Source organism: Hordeum vulgare, chromosome 7H, assembly GCF_904849725.1.
Source record: "Hordeum vulgare subsp. vulgare chromosome 7H, MorexV3_pseudomolecules_assembly, whole genome shotgun sequence".
Classification (NCBI taxonomy): domain Eukaryota; kingdom Viridiplantae; phylum Streptophyta; class Magnoliopsida; order Poales; family Poaceae; genus Hordeum; species Hordeum vulgare.
In genome coordinates, this window is record NC_058524.1 from 102,503,281 (window position 1) to 102,517,332 (window position 14,052).

The following is a 14,052-nucleotide window of genomic DNA, read 5'->3' on the forward strand; positions in this document are numbered from 1 at the left end:
ATGCCTTAATAATCATAGTTGGCTCCAAAATGACATATTTTACCCAAGTTAGCTCTAGAATGGCCTATACTTAGCTTGGCTTCCTCCTAAATGACACTATAAGAAATATGCTCATACATGACGTTTTTTAAGACGTCGTTGATGAATTCATCATAAATCTATGATGATTTCATCCGAGATTTTCGTAAACCGTTTGAGGGAATCAAATCTACATATAAATTATGACGATGTGAGTCAAAAACGTCGTAACCACATAAGATGAGATCGTCATAACTTTTACGACGATTATAAAAATGTCGTAACACTCAGAACCCTTCCCACGGATCGATGACATGGCGTCCATCCATCCATCCATCCATCTTTCCATCCCACATCCATCCATCCATCTATTTACAAGGAAAAAACTGAAAAAGAGATAACCCCACCCACAGCCCAAAACCCTAGCTCACATCCCCTATCCCGTTCTTCCGCCCTCGTCCCCATCTCCTCGCAGCCGCCGCCTCCTCCTCCCCGTCCCCTCCCCCTCCTGATCCCACCTCCTCCCCATACCCTACGAAGAGACGAGGGCGATGACCGGAACGCGGTGATGGGGGCGGCACGGGATCCAGGAGGACCAGGAGGTGAACGACGACCACGGCGACCCGTCCACGGCCAAGCATCGCCGCCGCCGCCTCAACCAGGCCAAGGAGCAGTGGCACGACCCTCGGTTGCCCAGAGGGTTCTTCGTCGCAGTGCACATGCGCGCCGGCCTACCGCCGGGCCATCAGGCGCCCCTGCCACGCCGTCGCCGCCGTCGTCCTCCGCGAGGTCTGCTCCCCTCTCCTTTGCACCTCCTCCTCCTATTCCAATGTAGAGACTTGGTTTCTCCGTGCTGCCTGTGCCGCTCGGATTCATCGACGCGCCCTCGCCGAGTGTTCCAGTTTGGGGGATTTTATTTTGTTTTTCTTTTGTTTTGGCTTGGATGGCGATGGTGAAGAAGAAAATCATTCGGATTCCCATTGATTTGTAAAAAAATGAGATCTCTAACCAGCTACTACTGACTCGTCATCCAATCTACCAACTGTTGGATTCAGTAGTTTATTTCTTAATTGTTTTAGTGGTTCTTGTCCGTGTTTTTCATGGAGCCAGTGATGTTATCAAAATATTTGCTACTCTTGATGGGCAACGAGCCCATTTGATGATCACAACCACCAAGATCTCTGAGGCCCTTCAAATCATCTTTTATTTTTTTGATGATTCTCTGTGCCTCAACATGGAAAGTCCTCGGATGCACCAATTCTAAATGATGGCAACTCAGCTGCTTCGTGCTTCCCTGTGCAACGTTTGTTGCTCCCCTTGTACTGACCTGCTTCTCCATGTATTGCTGTGAAAACAATATCACTATTGCTTCAGATTCGGTTCAGGAAACACGAGAATGCATATGATTTTAGAAACATGCGTAGAGTTTTTTTATAGCTTTGCTCTGACAACAAACCCAACATCATTTCAGTACCATGTGTGGAGAATATATAAAAAAGGCAAAGAAAAGCTAAATCCGAAACTTAGGTTTTGTACAAGTAGTATAGTTTCAGGCCAATTAAGATTTGAGACCTTGGTGTGCTTCTTTTACATATAAGTCTGACGAAACAGAAGCAATATTGTTGCCATGGCTAATCAACAACTGGATGCGTGTGAGACAACCATACTGATAATCTAACTTAGTTTTTATCATGTGTTGAAACTTAAAAATCACCTAATGAGAACACCCAAGGTCATAATTCCATCCTGGCATCCTCCTTCTTTTTCCAAAAAAACTTTTGGAAAACACCTAATCTGTCATATATGTTCTTCTACTTCTTTGTTTTGATTGATTCTGTTCATTACCAATTACTGAGTATGATTTGTGTTCCTCATGGTATATCCTGATTGGCGGCGTTCTTGCTGACATATATGTTTTTTTGCTGCATTTGTGATCTGATTTTGGCGACCATGTTACTTCGAATCTGACACAGATTACTTCTATTAGACCATTGGATTCTCTGTATGTGCACTGTTTTTTCCTATTATGTACAATATCTATTTGATTCCTGAACAAACCATTGCTTTGATCTGGACATATGTCAGATTGAATTGGCTCACAAACAATTTTGTGAAAGGAGACTGAGCAGCTTCGACCTAGTCTCAGGTCAGTCTAGGTGCCCTATGTTCTCCAATGCCCTTGTTACTCCTATCCCAACTGCACATTTTGAATTCGCAGATTTCAGCCTTCAGCCAAGAAAAGCCTAACTGGGCTCACATGCATGGGAATGTACTCTGTTTTGGAGCAACTTAAAAAGGATACCTTCTAAAATCGTTAGTGCCCTTCTAAAGAATGCTTATTCCACTCTAAACCGAATAAAAAAATCTGACGGGACTGTCCATATATCTTGCACTGAATCTGACCATAAGCCCAGCAAGAAATTGAATATAGGATGTGCTTTTAAATCGCTGACGACCCAAGTTTGCAAATAGACTATGGTCTTCTGATCTTTCATCTTATTGTAGTAATGTTATTCCTTCTTATTTTCATTTTTTGGTTACTTATAAAGTTCGATTTTCTCCGTGGAACTAATCAAGGATCACATCCTTCCATATTTTGATTAGGGTAGGAAGTGGAAGTAGTACTTGATGGCCTGTACAGGGAGATTCTCAGGGACGAGATGGTGTTCAGGCTCAACCAACTCGGCCGTTGGTTGCCCTTGCCGGCGACTTCTCCCTTTCCTCCTCTAATTGTGCAATGGAGTTGCCATTTAAGTAGTAAGAATAGCTTCTGCTCAGAAACTGTTTTGATTTGAAATCATCTTCTGAAGAAAGAATTAGAGGCTTGGCTACGATGCTTTTTAGATAGTTCCAACAATCGTCTTTTGTAGGTGACACAATATAGTTTAGTTTGTTGATCGACCCTACCGAGACCCGTGTATTTCTCAAGTTAGAAATCCATTAAACTAGCTAAGCAAACTAGTACTCCCTCAGTATCAAAATATAAGATGCTTTTTGCCTTTTTGACACTAGGTAATATCCGAAGTCCTATAACACGAAGCTACCATTCCTTTAATATTGGCCATTCTGTTTTTTCTGCCCATTTCTCGTATAAGCAGTTTACCGAGTCTTCTCGGATAGTAATGCTTATGTCATGTTCCTATTCACTCACAAGTTCCTGAATATCTATGATCTGAATATGCATAATTTTGATAAATTGGGCAGACACTTAGGAAAGTGCTGAGGAGATGGTGGAACAAGGCGTGGAGGCACTGTGAGCTCAAGAGCCCATAGCTGCAGATGTTGGAAGTCGGGCTGGAGATAGCATTGATTGAGGTTGTGCTGCTCCTCGCTAGTTAACTACAGGTTGGTCAATAGTAGGGTGCTTCTGGCTCTTATTGGCCTGTAACATGGTCATCTATTATTAACCTGGATTAATCTCGTCTGCCTTGATTTAAGAATGATAAGCATTTAGAATGGTACTAGTGAGGTATTGTTTGGAAATCTAGGATAAATGCCAAGGACCTAGTTGTTATTTTGGCTTTGAATCGAATGGTTGATGTTGCGTTAGGCAAAACTAGGCGCGACACCGTTTTATTTCACGCTTAAAAAGGTTTATTTTCCTTTTAGAAGTTTGCTGTGTATCAGAACATGTTTGTGGACTTTAACTACTGTATTCCAGATTATGCTACCAACCAAAATCAAATAATTAATTCAAATACTCCAGTGTTAGTTGCGATTACATTGCAACAAAACAAACAATATCAACAACATGAATCTTGATGCAGTTTAGATAGTTTATCATGTGTAGATAGCCCAATACATGCAGGCTGTGGCGCCCATCGGAAAATAATGATGATAGTGCTACTGTGACTTTTAGTGTTTCTGTGTGGATTCTTGGTGTGGTTGTGGCTTCTTTTCTTGCTTGTTGAGCTCTCTATTCCTGCTTACCTACTTGTGGTTGGCGCCTTGGCTAGTGCAGCAGCACAACACCATACCAACTGGAAAAACTGCTTCGTGTTTTAGCTGATTCTCGGCAAGTTCGGTCTCTGAATTGCAAGTGGTAGTATAGTGACTGATATTTTTGCCTGCTCTTAGTTTCTCTCAAGTCAATTCTAGTCCAGTTAGGCTTTTTTTTTACTCTTGATAGGTACTACTGATTTGGACTGGTGTTTTCCTGAAATTATATGTTGGTTTCATCAGCTGAGTGGAAATGCTTATGTTTCTTTGTGCATGTAGGTGGTACCTCAGAAAGAAGACTGAGGGATTGTGTGTTGAGGAAGTACGGTGATCTGAACTTTTTTCTCCCACGTAGATGCATGCTTTCAATTCTGTTGGATCCATTCCATCCTTTTGATTTACTTCACTTGCAGTAGAATTCTTCAACTTTTCCCTTGTAATTTTCTGAATGAATTTGCAATTATTCTTGCCTAGTCCACTCATATCACACTTCTGCCTAATTCAGTACAGTTGCACTTGCGCGCCGTGCCTAATTATGCTATTTGCTACTGTGATTTGAATTTAGGAGCAAGATTAAATTGTTTTCTAACAATAGTAGGCAGGATTTACTGACAGTTTCCAATCCTCTATTTCTTCAGTTTGACACACTCAAGACAGAACTTGAACCTTCCCAAGCGTCGACAGTGGTACCCTTCTGATGATAGACTGCATTTGCATCTGAAGTGGATCAGATGGCCACGTTCTTCTCCACTTCAAACGATCAGAGGGGCCTTGCTGCATCAACCTAAAAATTTCTTTCTCTAATTTGTGAAGCATAGCATCAACCTAAAAATGCAGCAATACAGAATTTAAACATTAGCACTTTAGTATAACATAATTAGAGCTCCAAAACACATGGGTTTTGTTTTGGCATGCTTGTTTACTTTTTCTTGTTATCTTTAGTTATGTACTACTCAATTATGCACAGAACACAAGAGGTTGTTTCAAAGCTAGGTCATAATTTAGAACAGTTCATGTCATAATTCAAATGATACCTCTGTGCCATTCGGTACGAGGCCAGAAAGTGCACACAAGAAAGTTGAAGGTAGCGATCACTAGTATATCTGAAGTAAATTTTATCTCTTCTCCAACAAAGCACAAAATAATCCAACCACGTTTGCTTATCTAGCAGTTCGCCGGAGATGCTTTTGTGGGGAAAGGGCGTGACATGTGTGGGGTTGTAGTCACCTATTCATATGCTTGTAAATAAATTTTCTCAGTATAAATTCAGATTTTCCTGTTGCTGCTGGTGTCCTACTTCTCTCAGTCTGTTTTCCCATGATTTTCTTGCTGCTGTTGGTATCCTACTTCAAATTTTCCTGCTGCTGCTGGTGTCCTACTTCTCTCAAATTTTCTCAGTATCATTCATATAGGATCACAGCCTACTACTCCTACTTCTCTTAGTCACATTTTTTTTGTACAATGAGGCTAAGTGCAGCAGGAAAACATCATTTTTTCAGATAATTATTGCTTCAGTATATTTACTTGGACCGCTTAATTATATTTTGTTGGGAAAAACACCACACACATGTTTCTTTTGAAAGACACAAACATGTCTTCATTGTTGACCTTCTAAATAGCACACCACCAATTTCTAGTTGTGGATTTGGCTAGCTGTGAGTGAGATTTATCATATATATCCTCTAGGTTTAGTTTTGAGTACAAATTAAACGCTCATGCTTGTTAGTACAACAGTGCAAGTCTGATTAATTAACTATTTGAGAGATGCATGCTAGGGGCATATATGATTCTACACTTCTAAAACTTTTTAGTCCCTTATATACTTTTGGCTAGCTCATGTCACACTGCAAGCAATTCAATAATGTGATATCTGAAACTACTTTACCATCTCTTACAGGCAAGGTGCATGGAGGTATCCTCAGCTTCGGCATCTTCCATTGGACTGCCCCGCTGCTGCCGGCGACGTTGTTTGGCATCGGCACGGTGAGCTCCTCTCCCTCCTCTGCTCCGTGCCTCCTATCCCGGTTTGCTCTGATGATCCTCGTGGCCTTCGAGCCACGGTCATGGTGTGGGTCTATGGCCATCGTTCCATGGCTGTCTGGTTAGGCTGCTAGAGTCCTTTCATAATCATCATGCCACTGTTTGTTTTAAAGTTTTCTCGTTTGTCTGCTTACCATGCTAGCTAACACTAGCCTACCTGATGCAAACTTGCTGAATATATGTATGGGTAGTTCCTGGTGGTCACTTATTATCCAAGGGAGTAGTTTTGGTACTTAACGAATGGTGTTTCAGCTAGCTTGCACCTCATCTAGTTACTCACTGTTATTGTTACACCTGAGATGATATTTTGTTCTTCGAAAGACGTTTTACAATTTAGCATTGCCATCTAGTTCCTGCGCCTCAACAATACATTACTTTGTTTGTATGCAGGTATACTAGAGCCCATAAAAGCTGGTATCAGGGATGCAAAACTAGTAGTGGGGAAGCAAGAGCAGGATGACTTTTTCACAGCGAGTGCTAATTTCTGTATTTTCTTTTGAGATTCTTCTGGGTTGATGCTTCAGTGTGAAAACTAGTATCTGATTGTCAACTGTGAATGAGATGAGTTATTGTATTATGTAAACCCGGAGATGTATTATGTGATGTTATATGATGGATGATTTTAATTCAACTTGGAGTTTTCTTGATTTGTATATGAAATAGTGCTGCATTTAATATTGGACAAATAATTGGTTGAAAAGGCCCAATAAATAGAAATGAAATCTAAGTTTTGGAAAAAAAAGGTGCTGAATTCAAAAATGAAAAAAGGTCAAAACTGAAACTGGACCAAATGTATTTGGACATTAAAACGCGAGGGCCCAAAAAAAATTCAAAAAAGAAAAAACTAAAAGTGGTATAAATGGGCTAAGGCCCAAAAAGAAGCCCCAAAAAATAAAACCAGCCCATGTGATCAATTGAACTGGGTTAGGCTAATTTCAACTATGACGTTTTGATTTCGTCGTAATTTTGCCATGTAGGACTGCCATGTAGGACTGGGTTAGATTGTCAATGACGATTTAGGATCGTCGTAAAGGTTACGACGATCCATGAATCGTCGTAAAAGTTACGACGATTTTGATCAAAACGTTGCTGCTGTTCATTTGTGACGCTCTTTTTTCGACGCTTGGTTTTTCGTCGTGAGATCGTCGTAAACTAAAAACCGTGACATAATTAGCTTAGTTATCTCCAAAATGGCCTATTTAATAAAAAATGACCTATACTTAGCTAATTATCCTCCAAAATGACATAATTAGCTCCAAAAAGTTATAATTAGCTAATTTAGCCCAAAGAACAAGACAAGAGGAGAAGAAAGAGGGAAAATTAAAAGAAGGAAGAAGCAGAAGAAGAGAAGAAGAAGAAGGAGAAGGAGGAAGAAGAAGGAGAAGCTCCTTCTCCTTCTTCTCCTCCTTCTTCTCTTTCTTCTTGTCCTTCTTCTTTTCTTCTTCTTCTCCTCTTCCTTCTCCTTCTCCTCCTCCTTCTCCTCCTCCTCCTCCTCCTTCTTCTTCTTATTTTTCTTCTCCTTCTTGCTTCTTGTCTTCTTGCTTCTTGTCTTCTTGCTTCTTCTCTTTCTTCTTCTACGTAGCTTATTTTCCCCAACAAAGACATACTTAGCTAATTATCCTCCAAAATGACATAATTAGTTTAGTTACGTAAAAACATCATAAGAACCTTGGTTAGCTCATTAAAATGACAAATTTAGCTCCAAAATGACATAATATGGTCAAAATGGATCAATAATCATAGTTGGCTACAAAATGACATATTTTATCCAAGTTAGCTCTAGAATGACCTATACTTAGCTAAGTTCTCTCCTAAATGATATAATAATGCTATGTAGCTCCAACATGACCTATTCCACCTAACTTAGATATTAAATGGCCTATACTTAGTTAAGTTCTCTCCGAAATAACCTATACTTCTCTTCTTCATCTAGTATTCTTCTTCTAACTTTCTTATTTGTCATTTTGCAGATTACGTTCTGATACGTCTCAAACGTATCTATAATTTTTGATGGTTTCATGCTGTTATCTTGTCAACTTTGGATGTTTTATATACCTTTTATATCTTTTTTGGGACTAACTTATTAATTCAGTGCCAAGTGCTAGTTCCTGTTTTTTCTGTGTTTTTGGATCTTTTCAGATCTGATTTTGGAATGGAGTCCAAACGGAAGAAAATCCCCGAAATGAATTTTTCCAGAACAGAAGAAGATCGGGGGACTTGAGGGATAAGGCAGGAGGCCCACAGGGAGCCCACAAGCCCTATGGCCACGGCCAGGGGGGGCCCGCGGCCACCAGGCTTGTGGCCTCCCTGGAGCTCCCCTGCCCTAGCTCTTTGGCCTATATGTTCCCTAAAATCCCAGAAAAAATCAGGGTATCCACGAAACCACTTTTCCGCCGCCGCAAGCTTCCGTTTCCGCGAGATCTCATCTCGAGACCCTTCCCGGTGCCCTGTTGGAAGGGACTTTGGAGCTGGAGGGCTTCTACATCAACAACATTGCCTCTCCAATGACTCGTGAGTAGTCTACTTCAGACCTATGGGTCCGTAGTTAGTAGCTAGATTGACTCTTCTCTCTCTTGGATCTTCAATACAAAGTTCTCCATGATCTTCATGGAGATCTATCCGATGTAATCCTCTTTGGCGGTGTGTTTGTCGAGATCCGATGAATTGTGGATTTGTGATCGGATTATCTATGAATTATATTTGAGTCTTTGCTGATTTCTTATATGCATGATTTGATATCCTTGTAAGTCTCTCCGAGTCTTGGGTTTTGTTTGGCCAACTAGATCTATGATTCTTGCAATGGGAGAAGTGCTTGGTTTTGGGTTCATACCGTGCAGTGACCTTGCCAAGTGACAGAAGGGGCAGCAAGGAACGCATCATGTTGTTGCCATCAAGGGTAACAAGATGGGCTTTCATCATAGATTTGAGATTGTCCATCTACATCATGTCATATTTCTTAAGGCGTTACTCTGTTCTTATGAACTCAATACACTAGATGCATGTTGGATAGCGGTCGACGTGTGGAGTAATAGTAGTAGATGCAGAAAGTATCGATCTACTTGTTTTGGACGTGATGCCTATATGTATGATCATTGCCATAGATAACGTCACGACTTTGCGTGGTTCTATCAATTGCTAGACAGTAATTCGTTCACCCTCCGTCTACTTGCTTTCATGAGAGAAGCCACTAGTGAACACTACGGCCCCCGGGTTTATTCACAACTATCGTCTCCACTTTTACTTTTACTTTGCTTTGTTTACTTTTTTCTTTCAGTTCTCACTTTGCAAACAATCTATATGGGATTGACAACCCCTTCACAGCGTTGGGTGCAAGCTCTTTGTGTTTGTGCAGGTACTTGTGACTTGACGCGATCCTCCTACAGGATTGATACCTTGGTTCTCAAACTAAGGGAAATACTTACCGCCGCTGTGCTACATCACCCTTTCCTCTTCAAGGGAACACCAACGCAAGGCTCCAAGGCCACGGGGGAATCCTTTGCATATTTGCCAAGGAAGTCCCTATAGGCATAGCCAGCAGCACAAGGATTTCTGGCGTCGTTGCCGGGGAAGGTCTTTTGTTGCCGTAGCACATTCACTTCACGGGAAGCTTGGAGTATATTGATGGAATGCTTGAATATGGTTTCTGGTACCATGGCTTCACGGAAGCTTGTATTGAAACTATTGTAGTATATGGATATATATGAAACTTTGTATATGCATGGATGAAACTGGTGTAATATATGGTTTGGTACAGATGCAACTTGCATAATATGTATGTACTATGGAAGAAAGTTATTTTAATATGGTTATGAGTACGGAAACAAATTTATTTCTATGAAATATATATATATATCCTGATTATTGTGAAAATTGCTGGATATAATAGAAAATAAAATAAACAGGGGCTGTTTTGAGCCTTTGCCGTCCGCCCACCGACGGCAAAGGCCATAGGGCAGACGGCAAAGGGGGGAGGCGCTGGGTGCAAAGGTGGAGGGAGAGAGGGGCTGGGTGCCCCCTTTGTTGTCGGCCTCAAACATGGCTGACGACAAAGAGAGGAGGGCAGACAGCAAAGGGAGGAGGGCTGACGGCAAAGGTGGAAAGGAGAGAGGGGCTGGGTGCCCCCCTTTGCCATCAGCTCAAACATGGCTGACGGCAAAGAGGGTAGGGCAGACGACAAAGAGGAGAAGCCTGTCGTTAGCACTTGACGGAAGCGTGTGTGGATGTGTCGTCCCATTTTATTTGTCGTCTGCCCCCTCATGGCAAAGATTCTTTGCTGTCCGCCTTACAAAAGCGGACGACAAATAACCTCTTCACTGGATATTTTTTGCCGTCTAGTTTGCCGTCAGCTGACGGACGGCAAAGCCTTTGCCGTCCCCGGTTCCCCCCTTTGTCGTCAGCCATGGCAGATGACAAATTCTCAAATTCCTGTAGTGAGAAAAGTCTATAGTAATCTATAATGAACCTATAGTTCTGTAACTCCAAAAATTCTGAAACATTAGGACGAGATGAGGAATTTGTATAGAAAAAACATTCAGATATAAAAGGCATTCGAGTAGAATAATAGAAATTCTGCACTCGATCTCTAAGTTTCTGTTTTTGCACTATATCAATTCTACTTATCGTACAAATCATCCCAAAGGCTTTACTTGGTACAAAAATTATTTAAAACATAAAAACACAATTATTAAAGAGGCAATAATCATGTTATCACAAAACAAACAGAAAGCAAAATACAAAAATAAATATAACTAGTGGGTTGCCACTCAACAAGCGCTATTTTTCACGCCCCCAGCTAGGCATATTGCATAGTTTCAAGTGTTGTTATCTTTGTCATCAAGCTCCTTATTAACACAACCATGGATAAGAGGAACAAGAGGAGGCTTTAGAATAGGATCCTTTATCAGGTTTATTAAGTTGGGGTGAACGCTAATCGTTTTGAGATCTTCATGTCTTTTGGTTGGAGGTGGACTAATGCCCTTAGGGATGTATATGAACTTGGGACTTTTCTTTGGAGAAGTACTAGCAGCTATTTTACATGGGGTGAAGGCGGAACCCACTTTTTCAATCACCTCCTCCATTTTATCAATTCTACTCAAACCTTGTTCTCATCAATAATAGTAGCCTTTTCCTTTAAAGTTTTCAAAGCTATTCCTACACGCTACCCAAGTTGAGTGATATGGTTATGCAGTTTTTTATCTAACTCCTCAATTGGTTCATGACTAATCATTTTCCTTTAAATAGCATCAAGCCTTTGCATAACATGTTCCATGTTTAAATTGGTTTCATTAATGATAATCGGTGGTGTTCCAACAAGATTTTGAATGGCATTATAGGCATCCAAAGTGTGACACATTAAGAAGTTCCCATAGGTGATGGTGTCAATGGCAAACCTATACCAAGTTGTCACACCAACATAAAAATTAGTAAGCAAGGTAGTAGTGGATATCTTATTGGTTGCTTTATTTTGAGCGTAGAAAAGTCTATAACATGCATCTTTCAGGCTTTCTCCTCCCCTTTGTTTAAAGTTTACAACAGCATTACTCGGACTAATGCGAACAAAGGAAGTACTAGCCATGACTTCAAACAAGAAGACTAGTAACAAGCAAAGACAAATATTTTTGTATTTTTATGTTTTATGGGACAAACAAATATACCATCAAATAAAAAGGAGAACAAGTGAATGAAAATTTGTGTGGTGTTACTTGGTAGTTGGTGATGATATTCCCCGGCAACGGTGCTAGAAATCCTTCCTGATACTTGTGATCTATGTTGGGTTTTCTGTGAAGAGGAATGGTTCATCGCAGCACAATGTGGGTAAGTATTTCCTTGAGTAATGAAACCAAGGTTTATCGAACCAATAGGCATATCAAACACAACTGTCTTTAGCGACTGCACACAAAAGAACGAACAACTTGCACCCAACGTGGGAATAGGGTTGTCAATCCCATTGAACTTGTTATTTGCAAGCGACTGAGGTGTGTACATAATTTTAGATAGAAAGATAAAATAAAAGCAAGTAAATGGCAGCAAGGTATTGAAGGAATATGTTGTGAATAGACCCGGGGGCCATAGTTTTCCATAGTGGCATCTCTCATAAAAATAGAATACGGTGGGCAAACAAATTACTATTGGGAAGTTGACAGAAAAGCGGATAGTTATGCGATATTCACAACAATGATCATGTTTATATAGGCATCACGTCCATAATAAATAGGCCAACTCCTTCCTGCACCTACTACTATTACTCCACTCATCGACCGCTGTCGAGCATGCATCTAGCGTATTAAGTAAAGCAGAGTAATGCATGGAGAACAATGAGATAATGTAGACAAAGTAAACTCAAGCAATATCTATAAACCCAAGCGGTTTATCCTTAGTAGCAGAAATGCAAAGACACATATTGTCCCGTTCTGTCATTGGGAAATATAAATTTGCTAGGTTGAACCTACTAACGCACCTTTCTCATTGAGGAAATAACAATCTAGTTGGCCAAACTATTTCAATAGATCAAAGAGAATTACGAAGCTATCACAATCATGCACATAGAAATCGTATAAGTATTTAGAGAAGACTCAAATATTTATCATGAGAAGCCTGAACATAAACCCACAATTCATCGGATCCCAACAAACACACCGCACAAAAGGAATTACATCATGTGGATCAAAGCGAAGATACGATGATCATTGTATTGAAGATCAAGAGAGAGATTACCATATAGGTACATGCTATTGACCCGTAGGTCCATGGTAAACTACACACACATCATCATGAGGGTAGCAAGGTTGATGAACATGCCCTCATGGTTGATCCCCCTCCAGTAGGGTGCTAGAATGGAGCTCTAGATGGCCTCCCATTGGAACAAAGACTTGCGGCGGCATAAAAAGTGGGAATGCTTTTGGGTTTTAGGGTATATCAGAATTTATAAGCGAGAGAATGGAGTAGGGAGGGCCTCCAGGGGCCCACAAGCCAACAAGGCACCCCCAGGCCATGCCGGTTTGCTTGTGGGGCCCTCGTGTGGCCCCCAGCCTTACTCCGATGCTTGTTGGTCTTCTTTTAGTCTAGAAAAATCACCAACAAGTCTCAGGTCAATTGGACATCGTTTGGTATGGAAAACATGAAAAGTGAAAACATGCAGAAAATAGAAACTGGCACTTGGCAGAGGATCAATAGGTTAGTGCTCAAAATTAATATAAATTGGTATATAAATACCCCAAAAGTATTCGAAAATCATAATATATCGGCATGGAACAATCAAAAATTATAGATATGAATGAGACGTATCATCCGCAAGGACCCTTTCCAAAGATTACTTTTAAATCCTTGACCATATCAAATTTTTCATCACTACTACGATGGATAGGCTTCTTCCGGTGATCTGCCTCACGTTTGAAATACTTGTCTTTATTTCTTAAGGGATGCCTGATCGGAAGAAATCGGCAATGTCCTAGGTACACATTCTTCTTACATTTATCCAAATATATAGTTTCAGCCTCATCTAAACAGTGCATGCATGCATTGTATACCTTGTGTGTCTATCCTTAAATGTTACTATAAGCATGCCAATCATTGATGGTTACAAACAACAACGCTCGTAGATCAAATTCCTCCTGTTTGTGGTCATCCCACATATGTACACCTTTTATATATATCCCACAACTGTAAAAGTTCTTCAACTAATGGCCTTAGGTACACATCAATGTTGTTGTCGGGTTGCTTACGGCTTTGGATGAGCTCTGGCATCATAATGAACTTCCGCTTCATGAACAACCAAGGTTATAGATACATAGAGTCACAGGCGGGATGATATGTCTCCAGCTCTTCACCCAAATGGATTCATGACATATGTACTTAAGGCAAACCATAAGTTCCTTGCATCAACTTCAAAGTTCGGGAACTCTCTCTCAATTTTTCTCCACTACGACCCATCAACGGGTACTCTCAACATCCCCTCTTTGTTATGGTCTTCTTTGTGCCATCATAACAACTTGATATGCTCTTTATCTCTGAACACATGTTTCAACGTGGTATTATAGGACCATTCCACATCACCTT

General features: G+C 40.7%; 2 non-coding genes across 2 annotated transcripts; both read left to right on the forward strand.

The window, feature by feature from the left end:
- Positions 1-964: 964 nt before the first annotated feature.
- Positions 965-1,045, forward strand: LOC123414403. Its single transcript, XR_006614374.1, has one exon. It is a non-coding gene; the product is annotated as a small nucleolar RNA R12 (small nucleolar RNA).
- A 77-nt stretch (positions 1,046-1,122) lies between these two features.
- Positions 1,123-1,207, forward strand: LOC123414382. The gene has a single exon (XR_006614356.1). It is a non-coding gene; the product is annotated as a small nucleolar RNA SNORD24 (small nucleolar RNA).
- Positions 1,208-14,052: the final 12,845 nt, after the last annotated feature.